Source organism: Hyperolius riggenbachi, chromosome 5 (assembly GCF_040937935.1).
Source record: "Hyperolius riggenbachi isolate aHypRig1 chromosome 5, aHypRig1.pri, whole genome shotgun sequence".
Classification (NCBI taxonomy): Eukaryota; Metazoa; Chordata; class Amphibia; order Anura; family Hyperoliidae; genus Hyperolius; species Hyperolius riggenbachi.
The window spans coordinates 302,117,224-302,137,186 of NC_090650.1; positions in this window are offsets into that span (position 1 = coordinate 302,117,224).

Here is a 19,963-nt window from a genome sequence, read left to right on the forward strand (position 1 = left end):
GAACAATTCCAGCAGGCCCTTGAGGATGGAGACTTTAGAGAGGAGATTGACATCCTCCTGCTTCTCTAGCCAGTTGTACGCCGACAGACTGACTTCAGCAAACCCAGGAGGACCAGGAGGGCAGCAAAGAACACAAGCTGCTGCTAGTGCCCAAAAGGGAATGGTATTGGCAGTGTCCTTGGAGTGGGAACATTTTCTGACACCCATGCAGCAGCCCACAGAACAGCAATCGGGCAGTTCCACGTCCTCCAACACCAATCGCCTGGAGAAGATGGTCAAGGTCTACATGTCAGATGGCATAGCTGTGTTGAACAATCCATCTGCAGACAGATGGTGAGTGTGACAGCACAGAAGGACCATGGCAACTCACTCATAGTACCACAGTTTGATAGTGCTGCCCAAAAAATTATATGAATCCGTGGACCCGGGCAGTACTGGGAAGTGGGAACGCAGATTTTAGTACCTAAACACACGATACAACATGTTTTCCGGGGTCGGACTCTGAGGTACATGCAGATGGTCCCGATCATCATCTTCATCATACAACTCTTCTCCTGAGTCTGACCCACCCACCACCTCTGCCACCCCAACATCCCCAGACACAGACCCCTCATCGTCCTCAACATTAACTTGGGATGCTGGCCTGAGCCAGACCTCCTCCTCCACATCAGGCCCCATCATCTCCTCAATGGCAGCCCTCATTAATCGCTCTGGCGACGGACCGATGGACACAACGTTCTCCTCCGGGGAGGGCTGCTGCTGACCACTGGCTGCTGGGGTGGATGTTATAGCTTGCGTGGGGTGTTGGCTGTTGCTGTTGTTGGGAGTGCTGCTCACAGCGGAGGTCTCTGAGGAACTCATGGTGAGCTCATATAGTGGTTCGCGGTGAGTGGAGTATTACTGATCCCAGCAATATACACACTGACTGGCAGAGTACGCAATGCTATATAGTGTGGCTGAGCGGTGTACACAGAGTGGCAGTAAACACAATGCTATATAGTCTGGCTGAGCGGTGTACACAAAGTGGCAGTACACACAATGCTATATAGTCTGGCTGAGCGGTGTACACAGAGTGGCAGTACACACAATGCTATATAGTCTGGCTGAGCGGTGTACACAGAGTGGCAGTAAACAATGCTATATAGTGTGGCTGAGCCGTGTACACAGAGTGGCAGTAAACAATGCTATATAGTCTGGCTGAGCGGTGTACACAGAGTGGCAGTACACACAATGCTATATAGTGTGGCTGAGCGGTGTACACAGAGTGGCAGTACACACAATGCTATATAGTGTGGCTGAGCCGTGTACACAGAGTGGCAGTAAACAATGCTATATAGTCTGGCTGAGCGGTGTACACAGAGTGGCAGTACACACAATGCTATATAGTCTGGCTGAGCGGTGTACACAGAGTGGCAGTAAACAATGCTATATAGTGTGGCTGAGCCGTGTACACAGAGTGGCAGTAAACAATGCTATATAGCGTGGCTGAGCCGTGTACACAGAGTGGCAGTAAACAATGCTATATAGTGTGGCTGAGCCGTGTACACAGAGTGGCAGTAAACAATGCTATATAGTCTAGCTGAGCAGTGTACACAGAGTGGCAGTACACACAATGCTATATAGTCTGGCTGAGCCGTGTACACAGAGTGGCAGTACACACAATGCTATATAGTCTGGCTGAGCGGTGTACACAGAGTGGCAGTACACACAATGCTATATAGTCTGGCTGAGCAGTGTACACAGAGTGGCAGTACACACAATGCTATATAGTCTGGCTGAGCCGTGTACACAGAGTGGCAGTACACACAATACTATATAGTCTGGCTGAGCCGTGTACACAGAGTGGCAGTACACACAATGCTATATAGTCTGGCTGAGCGGTGTACACAGAGTGGCAGTAAACACAATGCTATATATAGCGTGGCTGAGCGAGGTACACAGTGGCAGTACACACAATGCTATATAGTCTGGCTGAGCGGTGTACACAGAGTGGCAGTAAACAATGCTATATATATTGTGGCTGAGCGAGGTACACAGTGGCAGTAAACAATGCTATATATAGTGTGGCTGAGCGAGCGGTGTACTACTGTTCCCAGCAGCGACACACAATGACTGGGGGGGACCCTGGCTAGCGTGGCTGGAGAGCGAACTACCCTGCCTGCCTACCCAAAGCTAAACCCACAGAGAAATGGCGGAGATATGACGTGGTTCGGGTATTTATTTACCTGAACCACGTGACCGTTCGGCCAATCAGAGCGCGTTTGGGTCCGAACCACGTGACCCGTTCGGCCAATCACAGCGCTAGCCGAACGTTCGGGGAACGTTCGGCCATGCGCTCTTAGTTCGGCCGAACGGTTTGGCCGAGCACCATCAGGTGTTCGGCCGAACTCGAACATCACCCGAACAGGGTGATATTCTGCAGAACCCGAACAGTGGCGAACACTGTTCGCCCAACACTAATTACGATTTTGCGAAATTTCGCGTAATTAGTGTAATTACGATTATGGCCGTAAGTACATAATCGTAATGAAGAAGGATTTCGCGAAATTTCGCGTAAGCGTAATTTTTCGCGTAATTTTAGCATTACTGTGGGTACTACGATATTAATGCGTATGGCCATGCTCCCAAGCGGAAAAGTTGACGCATGGATCAATGTTAGGTAGCCGCCGACTTTAAGGGTTAATAGCAAAGCCCCTTTAAATGCTAAGAGCCTCAAATTTGGAGAATATATTAAGGAGATCAGGAGGAATAAGAAGAAATTTTTTTTTTTCAAAAAGACCTTATAGTTTTTGAGAAAATCGATGTTAAAGTTTCAAAGTAAAAATGTATACAGTATGCGGCGGCTGAGCGGCGAGTGGCGTCGGGTGCGGCGTAGTTACAATGTAACAAAGTTGTTACATTGTAATAACTTTGTTACATTGTAACTGATAGAACATTTCCGAGGATATTGCGAGGGATCATTTATTTAAAGGGACAGGTAAGTATTATTGGTTAATTAAGAATATTAAAGGACTTTTTTCGTGGTTATGTTTTTTGTTCAATTAAAATACTTTTTCTAAGTGTTTGTGTGTTTATTTACTTTTAACTCTTAAAGGAAATGGGTAAGGGGTACAAGTACCTCTATACTTATTTCTCCTGGGAGGGGGGGTGGGCATCTGGGGGACCCCTTTTTAAAGGGGACTCCCAGATTCCACCATGAACCCCCCCCCCCAGGAAATCGCGGCCTCCACCTCCACCGCCCATCGGAGGTGGAGAAGAGCCCCTTGCCCTTGGATTGGACAAGGGCTCGGAGGGGGAGGGGAAAGCTTGGCTGCCCTCCCCTTCCGAGACCCCCCAATCCATGGACCATGCGGGCTGGTATAGTCAGGGTGCGGAGCCCCACGCGGCCGGTGCTCCGCATTCTGGCTATCCCAGCCTGCATGGGGGACAAGGGGTTAAAGGGGTCTGGGAGGGGGGACCCCACGCCGTTTTTTTTTTATATTTCCCACACTCAGAACGAAGTAAGTAAAACTCTTCCCACTTGGGGGAATCTATGAAAATAATACACTATTGTTATCTGTGCAAAAAAACCTGACATTTTCTGCATTTAAAAGACATTTTTGCCCTTGAAACTTAAAAATCGATTTTCTCAAAAACTATAAGGTCTTTTTGAAAAAAAAATGTTTCCTCTTATTCCCACTGATCCCCTTAATATACCCTAGGAATTTGGTGTTCCTAAACTTTAAGCAGGCTTTGCTATTAACCGTTAAAGTCGGCGGGTTTTTAACTGTATACATTTTTACTTTGAAACTTTAACATCGATTTTCTCAAAAACTATAAGGTCTTTTTGAAAAAAAAATTTCCTCTTATTCCTCCTGATCTCCCTAATATATTCTCCAAATTTGAGGCTCTTAGCATTTAAGGGGGCTTTGCTATTAACCCTTAAAGTCGGGGGCTTTTTTATATTATACGGAGCGTTACGGTTTAACGCGAAATTACGGTAGCGTTTAATGCGAAATTACGGCATGAACGAAACGCGAAATTACGCGTTGAAAATTACGCTTACGGTATTTTCAATTACGATTTTAATACGCTACCGTAATTTCGCATCGTAATCGCAAATTTCGCATGCGTAATTATAGTAATGCGAAATTACGAAAATTTCGGCTCAACTCTAACCGCACTGCATGCACCACATTATGCCAAAAGATTCCACCACACTGCACTGCTAAGACATCTGTGTGAGCGTACCAATACAATATTATTGCCTCCCATTAGCAATGCAATTAAGTATTCTGATGCAATGCAGTGCCCCAATGTAAAATGTCACTTCAATGCCTGTGTATATAAATTAGAAATGCCCTACTGTAACCATAATTCATATGGAAAAGATATTGGCTTACAAAATTACTGTTTTGAAGTTAAAGCTGACTCCTTTAGTGATCTCATTTTTTATTTTTTTTTATTCTGTTGTTCCCAACTATTTCCCATACACTTGTTGTATACAGTATATACTAAAAAATAAACTAAGATAAATATAAACTGACCAACAGCATACCACTTATATCATGAGATCTTGTTATTTGTTTTTGTTTTTTGAGCTAATGTAAAATATGCCCTCTCATTTCTCCTTACCCGCAAGTCCTGCTTATGTCACCCTTCTGCTGTTGTGTACCTCTGATATACTGTTATTGTACTAATGTGTGCACCATCCCCAATATTTCATAGACCACGTGTGCAGATTGTCTGTGGAGCACAACCCCTCCATCCTCTCTCCCCCTGGGACTGGTCCTTCTCTCGCTGTGGTTGGTTGGACCTTTTTACCACTTTTGAAGATATGATGATAAGCTGTTTAACCCCTAATGCAAACAGGATGTATATTTACTGATAGGGTGGTTGTGGAAAGTGCACCACCGGTTTGTTACCAAATGAGGCACATGCAGTATAATTTTAACCTTGACAAGTTGTATAATACATTTTGGTGTGTTTTTAAAGCTTAGACCCACGTCATATAAAAAATCGGTAGGGACAAACTCAATCAAAACATAAAATGTAGTTTAAAAAAATTTGATTGAACTTGGGAAAGTTTTCATACAGACATGTGTGGTTTCACGAGACATATGTGGTAACATTTTAACCGTGATAAGTAACCTTAATAAGTAGTAGGATAGATTTTACAGTGTTTTAGGGTTGAGGCCTATGTCTTGTGTATTCTTTTTAGTGACAAACTGAAACAAAAGCTCTACAATTTCCACATATTTTGTACCAAAATAAAAGACTTTTAAAATGAAAACAAAGTGAATATAAAAGAAAATACCTTGTTACCTTAGGAACTCAACTTTTTAAATATGTATGGCATGAGGGTATATTACTATTATTTTTGCAAATAATATCTTTTAATCTTCAATAGTGTACAATGAGAAAGAAAAAAAACATGAAACAGAAAGAAGACACCTATATTTCCAAATACAATATTGTCCTTATACATTGTACTAAGAACATAATCTGAACATTGTAATAACCTGGATGGATAAGTAAATAAAATGTGTGGGTTTAAAGCTCTTGCAAATAACAGACTGAAAAGTGTTCATTCCACATATAAAATACTGTATAAATCAGCTGCACTGAGCTGTATTTGTTTATTTAGCTACTGTTGAGTGTAATTAACTGTAAGAGTGAGTTATCAGTACGCGTGGCTCAGAGCTGGCTGTATAGGAAAAGACAGATGCTTTAACCCTTCCATGGCTCCCCGAAAGTTCATCAGTAAATTTTCAGGGCCTTTTGGGGAGATTTCTATGTATTGTTACAAATACATTTTTCCCTGATTGTTTTCATACTGTGCCTAATCTTTTAGAGCAGAGAGGAAGTTCTGAGTTCAGATCCACTTTAACTTATAGTTAGCACTGTTTATTGTAAAGCTATAATGGATGTGAATGGAGAAATACTGTGTTTTTCTTTTATCTTTCCCCATATTTTCCCTTTAAAATGCATAGAAAGTAAGGTAATTACTAAACAAAAATATCACCCAATAAAAGCCTAATTTATCCTGAAAATAAAAAATATATATTTATATATATATATCTATATCTATATATATATATATAGGTCAGTGTTTTTCAAATCTGTCCTCGTGACTCCCCAACGGTGCCTGTTTTGCAGGCAACCTCGCCTATGCACAGGTGGGGTAATAAGTGTCTCCACTGGGTGAATTCAAAGAAACTGAGACACTAATTACCTCAACTTGTGCATAGGTGAGGTTGCCTGCAAAAGATGCACCGTTGGGGAATCACGAGGACAGGTTTGAGAAACACTGATATAGATCATTTAGAAGTGATAAGTAGTAATAAAGTTACTGGCGAATGAATGGGAGCAGCACTGATACGTGAAAATTGCTTGCGGGCTTAAAGGGAACCTGAACTGAGTAAAATTATTTAAAATAAACACATGATGTAGCTACAAATGAATATTACATACTTACCTCACCACCAGTTCCTCTCAGAAGCTCACCATTTTCTTCTTACAGTGATCCCCTCCAGTTCTGACAATATTTTGCCAGAACTGAAATATACCAGTTGCTGTCAGTTATATATCAGCTGCTGTCCGCTGCAACTGAATGTGCAAGGTAATGTCCATGTTTCCCTATAGCTCAAGTAGGAGATATTACAGTTTAACAGTGTGCTGACCAGGAAGCTGTTATGGGGAAATGGTCATTTTCAAAATGGAGGACGGAGAATTCCATTGACCACAGTGGACAAACAGGACACAGGAGAGGAGAAAGAGACTGATGATTAGACTACACAGGAGGTAAGTATGATATGTGCATTTTTATTTTGACTTTTAATTTTCAGTTCAGGTTCTCTTTAACCACTTCCCGACCGCCTAACGCACAGAGGCGGCCGGGAAGTGGAGCCCTGAAGGACCGACTCACCCACAGAGGCGGCGGTCCTTCTAAAGGCATAGGCGGAGCGATCACGTCATCCGTGACGCGATCCTCCGCCGGCGCCTGTCACCGCTCGCTCGCCGCAACATCCCGCCGGCTATACGGAAGCGCCGGCGGGATGTTAACCCCGCGATCGCCGCATACAAAGTGTATAATACACTTTGTAATGTTTACAAAGTGTATTATACAGGCTGCCTCCTGCCCTGGTGGGTTCAGTGTCCGAGGGACCACCAGGGCAGGCTGCAGCCACCCTAGTCTGCACCCAAGCACACTGATTTCTCCCCCCCCTGCCCCAGATCGCCCACAGCACCCATCAGACCCCCCCTGCCCACCCCCCAGACCCCTGTTTGCACCCAATCACCCCCCTAATCACCCATCAATCACTCCCTGTCACTATCTGTCAACGCTATTTTTTTTTATCCCCCCCCTGCTCCCTGCCCCCTCCTGATCACCCCCCACCCCTCAGATTCTCCCCAGACCCCCCCCCCCAGACCACCACCCCCCTGTTTACTGTATGCATCTATCCCCCTGATCACCTGTCAATCACCTGTCAATCACCCGTCAATCACCCGTCAATCACCCATCAATCACCCCCTGTCACTGCCACCCATCAATCAGCCCCTAACCTGCCCCTTGCGGGCAATCTGATCACCCCCCCACACCAATAGATCGCCCACAGATCCGACATCAGATCACCTCCCAAATCCATTGTTTACATCTATTCTCTCCTCTAAACACCCACTAATTACCCATCAATCACCCATCAATCACCCCCTATCACCACCTGTCACTTTTACCTATCAGATCAGACCCTAATCTGCCCCTTGCGGGCACCCAATCACCCGCCCACACGCTCAGATTGCCCTCTGACCCCCCCTTATCAATTCACCAGTGCATTAATTACATCTGTTCTTCCCTGTAATAACCCACTGATCACCTGTCAATCACCTGCCAATCACCTATCACCCATCAATCACCCCCTGTCATCCCCTGTCACTGCCACCCATCAATCAGCCCCTAACCTGCCCCTTGCGGGCAATCTGATCACCCACCCACACCATTAGATCGCCCGCAAACACGCCGTCAGATTACCTCCCAAATGTATCGTTTACATCTGTTATCTTCTCTAAACACCCACTAATTACCCATCAATCACCCATCAATCACCCCCTATCACCACCTGTCACTGTTACCTATCAGATCAGACCCTAATCTGCCCCTTGCGGGCACCCAATCACCCGCCTACACGCTCAGATTGCCCTCAGACCCCCTTTATCAATTCGCCAGTGCAATATTTACATCTGTCCTTCCCTGTAATAACCCACTGATCACCTGTCAATCACCTGCCAATCACCTATCACCCATCAATCACCCCCTGTCACTGCCACCCAACAATCAGCCCCTAACCTGCCCCTTGCGGGCAAACTGATCACCCACCCACACCAATAGATCGCCCGCAGATCCGACATCAGATCACCACCCAAGCGCAGTGTTTCCATCTATTCTCTCCTCTAAACACCCACTAATTACCCATCAATCACCCATCAATCACCCCCTATCACCACCTGTCACTGTTACCCATCAGATCAGACCCTAATCTGCCCCTTGCGGGCACCCAATCGCCTGCCTACACGCTCAGATTGCCCTCAGACCCCCCCTTATCAATTCGCCAGTGCAATATTTACATCTGTTCTCCCCTGTAATAACCCACTGATTACCTGTCAATCACCTATCAATCACCCATCAATCACCCCCTGTCACTGCCACCCATCAATCACCCCCTGTCACTGCCACCCATCAATCACCCGCTGTCACTGCCACCCATCAATCAGCCCCTAACCTGCCCCTTGCGGGCAAACTGATCACCCACCCACACCAATAGATCGCCCGCAGATCCGACATCAGATCACCACCCAAGCGCAGTGTTTCCATCTATTCTCTACCCTAAACACCCACTAATTACCCATCAATCACCCCCTGTCACTGCTACCTATCAGATTAGACCCCTATCTGCCCCTAGGGCACTCAATCACCCGCCCACACCCTCAGAATGCCCTCAGACCCCAGCCCTAATCACCTCGCCAGTGCATTGCTTGCATCTATTCCCCCCTCTAATCACACCTTGAGACACCCATCAATCACCTCCTGTCACCCCCTAGCACACCTACCCATCAGATCAGGCCCCAATTTGCCCCGTGTGGGCTCCTGATCACTCGGCCAAACCCTCAGACCCCCTTCCGATCACCTCCCCAGTGCATTGATTGCATCTATTTTCCCCTCTAACCACCCCCTGAGACACCCATCAATCACCTCCTGTCACCCCCCTAGCACTCCTATCCATCAGATCAGGCCCAATACAACCTGTCATCTAAAAGGCCACCCTGCTTATGACCGGTTCCACAAAATTCGCCCCCTCATAGACCACCTGTCATCAAAATTTGCAGATGCTTATACCCCTGAACAGTCATTTTGAGACATTTGGTTTCCAGACTACTCACGGTTTTGGGCCTGTAAAATGCCAGGGCGGTATAGGAACCCCACAAGTGACCCCATTTTAGAAAAAAAGACACCCCAAGGTATTCTGTTAGGTGTATGACGAGTTCATAGAAGATTTTATTTTTTGTCAAAAGTTAGCGGAAATTAATTTTTATTGGTTTTTTTTCACAAAGTGTCATTTTTCACTAACTTGTGACAAAAAATAAAACCTTCTATGAACTCGCCATACACCTAACGGAATACCTTGGGGTGTCTTCTTTCTAAAATGGGGTCACTTGTGGGGTTCCTATACTGCCCTGGCATTTTAGGGGCCCTAAACCGCGAGGATTAGTCTAGAAAACAAATGCTTCAAAATGACCTGTGAATAGGACGTTGGGCCCCTTAGCGCACCTAGGCTGCAAAAAAGTGTCACACATGTGGTACCGCCGTACTCAGGAAAAGTAGTATAATGTGTTTTGGGGTGTATTTTTACACATACCCATGCTGGGTGGGAGAAATTTCTATGTAAATGGACAATTGTGTGTAAAAAAATCAAACAATTGTCATTTACAGAGATATTTCTCCCACTTAGCATGGGTATGTGTAAAAATACACCCCAAAACGCATTATACTACTTCTCCTGAGTACAGCGGTACCACATGTGTGGCACTTTTTTACACCCTAAGTACGCTAAGGGGCCCAAAGTCCAATGAGTACCTTTAGGATTTCACAGGTCATTTTGCGACATTTGGTTTCAAGACTACTCCTCACGGTTTAGGGCCCCTAAAATGCCAGGGCAGTATAGGAACCCCACAAATGACCCCATTCTAGAAAGAAGACACCCAAAGGTATTCCGTTAGGAGTATGGTGAGTTCATAGAAGATTTTATTTTTTGTCACAAGTTAGCGGAAAATGACACTTTGTGAAAAAAAACTATTAAAATCAATTTCCGCTAACTTGTGACAAAAAAATAAAAACTTCTATGAACTCACCATACTCCTAACGGAATACCTTGGGGTGTCTTCTTTCTAAAACGGGGTCATTAGTGGGGTTCCTATACTGCCCTGGCATTTTAGGGGCCCTAAACCGTGAGGAGTAGTCTTGAAACAAAAATGACCTGTGAAATCCTCATTGGACTTTGGGCCCCTTAGTGCAGTTAGGGTGCAAAAAAGTGCCACACATGTGGTATCGCCGTACCCAGCATGGGTATGTGTAAAAATACACCCCAAAACACATTGTACTACTTCTCCCGAGTATGGCGATACTTTATTTATTTGAAAAATGTCAGCACAGAAAGTTAAAAAAATCATTTTTTTGCCAAAATTCATGTCTTTTTTGATGAATATAATAAAAAGTAAAAATCGCAGGAGCAATCAAATAGCACCAAAAGAAAGCTTTATTAGTGACAAGAAAAGGAGCCAAAATTCATTTAGGTGGTAGGTTGTATGAGCGAGCAATAAACCGTGAAAGCTGCAGTGGTCTGAATGGAAAAAAAGTGGCCGGTCCTTAAGGGGTAGAAAGCCCTAGGTCCTCAAGTGGTTAAGTGGTTAAAAATTACAGACAGGCTGGAAAATGTGTCCTACACAATTTTGTCACTTTTGGAAAAATGTGCAAACATTTGTCTTTTAATGGACAGGGATGACAAGACAGCTTGACTAATAAGTTTATTAGTTTGAGGACAGTTAGCAACTGTCAGTGACATGACAATAGCCCTGCAAACCCCAAGACCACGTCAGTGCCCAGTGGCTTTAGGGGCACCTTGATAAGTTTTCTGGGGTTCCAGACTGCTGATGTTACACCCCTGGCAACTGTGATCCTATGGCACACAACTTAGCAAAGGAGGATTGGAAGAACAGGTTAATATGTACATTCCCAGAGGAACAGTATAACAAAAGGCACTATAGCTACAGAGATGGGGCATAGAAATAAGGAAGAATACAGTAGAGGGCAGTAGAGGGCACTATGAAAGGTCTCAGAATGAAGGAAATAGAGGGCAATTTTGACTGACTGCTGTGCCTGCCAGGGTTGTCAGTTAAAATGGAGAGATCATTCGTTTTGTTTTTGTGCAGGGAATGATCAAGTCAGGGGTAGAGTTAATGCTGATATGCAAATGATTTGTGGCTAAGGCAGGGTGAAAGATGAGGGTAACGATAGCAAATTTTATTTAGATTTGTCAAAACAACTGTCACCTTTTTTTGTCACTTTTTTTTTTTTTTATTAAAAGTTTTATTTGGGTAACTATGGATGGGGAGGTAAAGCATTAATCAATGCTATTTTAAATGTATTTAATATAGCATTGACGTTTTAAGGTGTAATTTTACTTTTTGACCACTAGTGTATCCCACACTTCATCTTGATTTTACTTTTGATGGCAGACAGGTGTTACAGAAGGTAATGCGTGTATGCAACACATTGATTTTTTTTTTCAATGAATCCCGGTATCTCATTGGTGCCGGAATTCATTGACACCGGGCACTTAGATCAGTGAATGGGAACCATGTTCCCATTCACCGATCTGTACACTAACGGCGCGCCCAGTGCAGATGAAGTCCACCGGGGCATAGATATACCACCCGCGAGGCGGTAACTAGTTAATGGCTGAGAACTACAATCTATGAACTATTGACCTTTTATTTTTTCTTTATTCCATGCACTCAGAAACTATTATCTTGTAAGAAAGAGTCTCATGGCTGTAATTACTTGTCACTGACGGTTAAGCTATGCTCTGACTATAGATAATTTCATTTGCATACCTGTATTTTTAACCTTTCCAGTGAGAGAAAAAAAATTGAACATAGCCTAGTTAAAGTTTTTTTTTTTTTTTTTCTGGAACTAATTAGAAGAGAAGCTTTGGGTTATTTTGTCTCTCATGAGATTTTGTAGCAATTCACACAATATATCAACACCTGCATAGAGGTGCTGAAACAAAGCAAATACCACTGCCACTAACATTAATTAAAAAGACTACAGAAATCCAAACAGATTACTTGTTTCGTACTTAAAGCATTTAATATATTGTCTGGTGTGCACTTCCCACCTTTAACTCATATTTCTGATGTGAAATAGCTATTCAGCAAAATAAGTAATATGCTCAGTTGTGTGTAGGTATGTTTTTTATACAAACGAAAAAGCTGTGAACAGTGCTATGTACTTTAAGTCTCGAAATATAGGTATCAGTTGTTAAAGTAAATCCTAGGGGGCGACTTATACATGGGTCGGACCTACATTTCTGACTTTTAGTCTTGTAAAATGCAGGTTCTATTGTGACAATTTACACTACTAAAATCCATCCCTTCTCCCCAGTACCATCCCCCATTAGCGTGTCTTCCTGCTGGTGCCCAAAGCATCTGTCAGCGTCATTACACACAGGTATCTCCAAGTGCTGATGTAATGAGGTCTGCTCTGTCAGCATCATTACAGACAGGTATCTCCAAGTGCTGATGTAATGAGGTCTGCTCAAACAGTATTGTTAAAGTACAGCTTTAGTGCTCAGAAAGTTTTATTAGATATTAAAAGTGCCGCTATTAAATGTGCCAAAAGTGCAGGGTAAATGCAGGAGATGCTTTAGTCTTGAAATACTCCTCTATATGCCAGAGCTGTGTTCAAGGTTTTACGCATCTTTTTACTACAGGTATGTCTGTGCATTTATCCTGCACTTTTGACTCTTTTGCAGCCTTTTTGAATGCTAAATATAATACGATAAAACTTTTAATAACGCTGGATAAGCAGGCCTCATTTTATTTGACCCTGTCCCCCTTTTTACACATGCAGTATTATGAGGCACTGTTCTGCTTTTACTGGTAGTGTTAATGGCTGAACTTGGGGGCCCCAGGTTCCTATGGCTACGTTTGAGGACATACGTAAGACCTTATGGGCACAATTTCCTGAGTCAACTCATACAGTACTTGAGACATCAAAACTGTTAGCTTGAGAGGGTCAAATACAGTATTTGGTTTGGCTTATACACAAAGTCAACTTATACTTGAGTATGTACGGTATATATAGTTTTATATATATATATATATATATATATATATATATATATATATATATATATATATATATATATATATATATATATATATATATATATATATATGTTAATGTACTGTGAAGAACTGTGTAAAAATGTCCCCGAATACATCCCAGAGAAGTAGAGAAATTCAAATGTGAAATAGATGAACTGTAAAGAACACTACAGGAAAAAAGGAGAAACACCAGGGCCCTGATTTAGTTACCTGTTCTGAGATTTCTCATAGGAGAGGTTTTTACTCCTTATAATCAACCTAATACCTTTCAGCCTCCAGCTAGAACAGTGCATTGCAATGTTCGATTCGCCCCCATAGTGCATCATTAGGGTCAACTTTGACCCTCTACATCACAGTCAGCAGACACATTGTAGCCAATCAGGCTACACTACCTCCTGGAGCCCCACCCCCCTTATAAAAGGCAGGCAGCGTCAGGCATTGGACTCAATCGTGTGCTTGTAGTAATTAGAGAAGGGAGAGCTGCTGTGCAGAGACCTATAGGGAAAGAATAGTTAGGCTCTTGTAGGCTAGAGATGGCCCGAACCTACAACTTTCGGTTCACGAGCCGGGTTCGTGAAGTTCCGCAAAAGTTCGGTTTGCACGAACTTTCGCGAACCGCAATAGACTTCAATGGGGAGGTGAACTTTGAAAACTAGAAACACTTATGATGGCCACAAAAGTGATAGAAAAGATGTTTCAAGAAGGGGGGCATGGCGGAGTGGGATAGATGCCAAAAGTCCCAGGGAAAATCTGGATTTGACGCAAAGCAGCGTTTTAAGGGCAGAAATCCCATTGAATGCTAAATTGCAGGCCTAAAGTGCTTTAAAACATCTTGCATGTGTATACATTAATCAGGGAGTGTAATTATAGTACTGCTTCACACTTACACACCAAACTCACTGTGTAACGCACCGCAAACAGCTGTTTGTGTAGTGACGGCCATGCTGGACTGGTGCGCACCATGGCCAGAGTGCACGCTGTGGCGATTTTCAAGCCCATATGGTCGCCGGACTGTGGTAGCTCAATGATAGAACAACAGTGACTGTCCAGCTGATCAAATTTGGTCTGTCCACAATGAAGCAACCACCTTATTATCTTGCGTGTGCCCACACCAGAAAAAGTTGTTATTGGTTTTGTTAGTGGCCGCTGCTAGCAGCGGCCTTAAAAATTCAGGAATCCACCTGGAGTCCTGGACCCTGTTGGTGGTGGCGGAGAAGGCAGTCAAGCGGCCTGCGGGCAGAGGTGCTGTGTGGGGAGTGACTTAGTCTTGGGGCAGGCAGTCACACGGCGTGCAGGCAGAGATGCTGTGTGTGGGGACTGACTTAGTCTTCGGGCGGGCAGTAGCCCTCCGGGATCCATGCCTCATTCATTTTGATAAGGGTCAGGTACTGAACACTTTTGTGACTTAGGCGATTTCTCTTCTCAGTGACAATGCCTCCAGCTGCGCTGAAGGTCCTTTCTGACAGGACGCTTGAGGCAGGGCAAGACAGAAGTTGGATGGCAAATTGGGACAGCTCTGGCCACAGGTCAAGCCTGCGCACCCAGTAGTCCAAGGGTTCATCGCTGCTCACAGTGTTTACATCCACACTTAAGGCCAGGTGGTGTCGGTCCAGGCATTGGTGGAGGGTAGAGTCGGAAGTGCTAAGGTGAGGCGTTTGACTAAAGAATGTCCGCATGTCCGACATCACCATGAGATCGCTGGAGCGTCCTGTCCTTGCCTGCATGGACATGGAAGAAGGATTACTGGCAGTGGTACCTTTATTGCGTTGTGCTGTGACATCACCCTGTCCCTTATACACATTGTAAAGCATACTTGCCAGCTTGTTCTGCATGTGCTGCATCCTTTCTGCCTACAGGTGATTGGTAACATGTCCGCCACTTTGTGCTTATACCGAGGGTCTAGTAGCGTGGCCACCCAGTACAGCTCATTCTTCTTGAGTGTTTTTATACGGGGGTCCCTCAACAGCATGAAAGACGCCATCTGCACAAAGTTGGATCCAGACGTACTCTCCATCTCCTCTTGCTCTTCCTCAGTGACGTCAGGTAAGTCCTCCTCCTCCCCCCAGCCACGAACAATACCACGGGAACATTGAGCAGCACAAGCCCCCTGCGATGCCTGCTGCGGTTGTTCTTCTGCCGCTGCCTCCTCCTCCTCCACAGAAACACCTTCCTCATCATCCGAGTCTGACTCCTCTTCCCCACACGACTCTTCCTCCTCCTCCTCCCTCCTCTGTGCTGCCGCAGGTGTTAAGTAAACATCTGGTACTGATGTAAATTGCTCCCACAACTGTTCCTGCCATAACTGTTCCTCTTCACGCTCCTCTACAGCTTGATCCACCACTCTACTCATGGCACGCTCCAGAAAGTAAGTGTACGGGATCAAGTCACTGATGGTTCCTTCACTGTGATTCACCAGGTTGGCCACCTCCTTAAACGGCCACATAAGCCTGCATGCATTTTGCATCAGTGTCCAGTTGTTGGGCCAAAACATCCCCATCTCCGCAGATTGTGTCCTTTTACTGTAATTGTACAGGTACTGGGTGACGGCTTTCTCCTGTTCTAGCAGGCGAGAGAGCATGACCAGGGTCGAATTCCAGTGGGTCGGGCTTTCACATATCAAGCATCTCACCGGCAAGTGGTTTCTCCGCTGAATGTCCGCAAAGCGTGCTATGGCTGTGTAAGACCGCCTGAAATGCCCACACAAGTTCCTGGCCTGCTTCAGGGAGTCCTCTAAGCCTGGGTACTTTGACACAAATCTTTGAATGACTAGATTCAGCACATGCGCCATGCAGGGTACATGTGTCAGCTTTCAAAAATTCAAAGCAGAAAGGAGATTGCTGCCGTTGTCACACACCACCTTGCCGATCTCCAGCTGGTGCGGGGTCAGCCACTGATCCACTTGTTTGTTAAGAGCAGCCAGGAGAGATGGTTCAGTGTGACTCTCCGCTTTGAGGCAAGACATGTCTAAGATGGCGGGACACCATCATACCTGGCAGGCAGCATATGCCCTGGGGAGCTGGGGCTGTGTAGCTGGAGAGGAGATCGCGGCACCAGCCAAGGAGGAGGAGGATGACGACAGCGAAGAGGATGTAGGAGGCGGAGCGGAGGTGGCAGGAGGTCTGCCTGCAAGCCGTGGAGGTGTCACAAGATGGTCCGTTGCACAGCCACGTACTCCCTGCTTGCCATCGGTCACCAGGTTGACCCAATGGGCTGTGTAAGTAATGTAGCGGCCCTGACCATGCTTGGCAGACCAGGCATCCGTGGTCAGGTGGACCCTTGACCCAACGCTGTGTGCCAGAGATGACAGCACTTGCCTCTCCACTTCACAATGCAGTTTGGGTATCGACTTTTTAGAGAAATAATTGCGGCCTGGTATCTTCCACTGTGGTGTCCCAATGGCCACAAATTTACGGAAGGCCTCAGAGTCCACCAGCTTGTATGGTAACAGCTGGCGAGCTAACAGTTCCACCACGCCAGCTGTCAGACGCCGGGCAAGGGGGAGACTGGCAGAAATTGGCTTCTTCTGCTCAAAGATTTCCTTCACGGACACCTAGCTGCTGTGGGCAGAGGAGTAGGAACCGCTCAAGGTCAGAGGTGGAGTGGAGGAGGGTGGCTGTGAAGGTGCAAGGGAGAAAGCGGCTTGCAAGGGAGAAAGCGGCTGAAGATGCTGCACCTGAAGGAGGAAGAGTAGAAGGAGGGTGGCTTTTCTTTTGTCTGCTGCTTTTGCTCAGGTGCTCCTCCCATTGCAGTTTGTGCCTTTTCTCCATGTGCCTTCATAAGGCACTTGTCCCTACGTGAATGTTATCCTTTCCATGGCTCAATTTTTGGAGGCAGAAAGATTAGATGGCATTGCTCCGATCTGAGGCAGACACACTAAACAATTTCCAAACCGCTGAGCCCCCCTGGGGTGATGGCACTATGGTGGCCTCAGCAGCTGACGTTGAAGGGCATGTTGGCTGGCTGTCCATAGGTGGCGATACATGGCGCTGGACACTGCCACCAGCTGTTTCTGAAGACGAGCTCCCCCTGCTTCTTTCAGGAACTTGTCTCCTCCTACTCCTCTCTGACTCCCCCTCTGAACTGTCCCCTTGGTCATCTTGTCTCTTAGGAACCCATGTGGGATCCGTATCATCATAATCATCCTGCCCAGCTTTGCTTGCCTCAGACACCTCCAAAACTGCACCAACAGCAGGTACTTCATCCTCCTCCTCCTCCTCACACGTTACGTCCATAGTGTCACCTAACTCACACATATGAGGTGGTGTAACTTGCTTAGCGCCTTCATCTTGTTGTAGCAGTAGTGGCTGTGAATCAGTGATTTCACCACCAAATAACTCCTGCAAAGTGTCAAATGCAGCAGATGTGGTGCTTGTAGTAGCACTGGTGGCTGCGGGAGATGAGGTGTTCTGTGTTAAATAGTCAACCACGTCCTGACAATCTTGGGAGTTGATGGCACGTGCCTTCTTCTGAGCACTGTACTTTGGGCCAGGGCTGCACAAAATCACATCAACACAACCTCGCACAGACCTGCCGGGTGGCCTCCCTCTGGCTCTTCCTCTACTTCTTCCACTACCTGTTTTGTCCGTATCAGGGGGGGATGAAGTGAAAGGTATGCACTGACTTGACTAATACAATGTGCAGTCACACAGGTGCAGTTAACAGGTATGCACGGAGTGGTATATCACACTGTGTGCACTCACGTAGGTAGGTGTATAACACACTGTGTGCACTCACGTAGGTAGGTGGGTGCACTGAACACAACAGGTAGGTATATGCAGTGATGAGGTGGGTGCACTCAACACAACAGGTCGGTATATGCAGTGATGAGGTGCGTTCACTGAACACAACAGGTAGGTATATGCAGTGATGAGGTGGGTTCACTGAACACAACAGGTAGGTATATGCAGTGATGATGTGGGTTCACTGAACACAACAGGTAGGTATATGCAGTGATGAGGTGGGCTCACTTAACACAACAGGTAGGTATATGCAGTGATGAGGTGGATGCACTCAACACAACAGGTAGGCATATGCAGTGATGAGGTGGGTGCACTCAACACAACAGGTAGGTATATGCAGTGATGAGGTGGGTTCACTGAACACAACAGGTAGGTATATGCAGTGATGAGGTTGGTTCACTGAACACAACAGGCAGGTATATGTAGTGATGAGGTGGGTGCACTGAACACAACAGGTAGGTATATGCAGTGATGAAGTTGGTTCACTTAACACAAAAGGTAGGTTTATGCAGTGATAAGGTGGGTTCACTGAACACAACAGGTAGGTATATGCAGTAATGAGGTGGGTGCACTCAACACAACAGGTAGGTATATGCAGTGATGAGGTGAATGCACTCAACACAACAGGTAGGCATATGCAGTGATGAGGTGGGTGCACTCAACACAACAGGTAGGTATATGCAGTGATGAGGTGGGTTCACTGAACACAACAGGTAGGTATATGCAGTGATGAGGTTGGTTCACTGAACACAACAGGCAGGTATATGCAGTGATGAGGTGGGTTCACTGAACACAACAGGTAGGTATATGCAGTGATGAAGTTGGTTCACTTAACACAAAAGGTAGGTTTATGCAGTGATGAGGTGGGTTCACTGAACACAACAGGTAGGTATATGCAGTAATGGGGTGGGTGCACTCAACACAACAGGTAGGTATATGCAGTGATGAGGTGGGTGCACTCAACACAACAGATAGGTATATGCAGTGATGAGGTGGGTTCACCGAACACAACAGGTAGGTATATGCAGTGATGAGGTGGGTTCACTGAACACAACAGGTAGGTATATGCAGTGATGAGGTGGGTGCACTCAACACAACAGGTAGGTATATGCAGTGATGAGGTTGATTCACTCAACACAACAGATCGGTATATGCAGTGATGAGGTGGGTTCACCGAACACAACAGGTAGGTATATGCAGTGATGAAGTGGGTTCACTGAACACAACAGTTAGGTATATGCAGCAGTGGTGCTCATCAGAGCTAGGATATCCGAGGTACTCGGATAATCCTAGCTCTTTTTCACTATTCGAGCTCGAACACCGAACTCGAATAGTATTAGCTATCCGGGCTGTGCTATCCGAGCGCACTCGGATAGCAAGCAGCTATCCGGAGATATCCTAGCTATCCGAGCTCGGATAGCGTCACGAGCTCGGATAGCGTCACGACAGACGTCACCTCGAGTCCTCACAAGCGAATCAGAGGGCTCCCAGCCCTCTGACTGCAGCCAATCACAGAGGGGGAGCCTGGCCAAGCCCCCCTCTATAAATAGCGGACGCCATCTTGCCTCACTCGTCCTGCTTGCGACTTACTGACTGATTGTACTGAGAGAACTGCTCCAGTGCTTTTTGTCTGTGTGCAAGTGCATTTCCATTGCTCTAAACCTAGCGTTTTTACACTCCAACACTTGATCTTCAACTGTATTGCTTTCTATTGTAGATAGATTGTATTTTAGGCAGTTTAGTTAGTGTGATTAGGGACTAGGGAGGGAGACTGTCACTGGTGCTGCTGCTGCAGGCCTGCA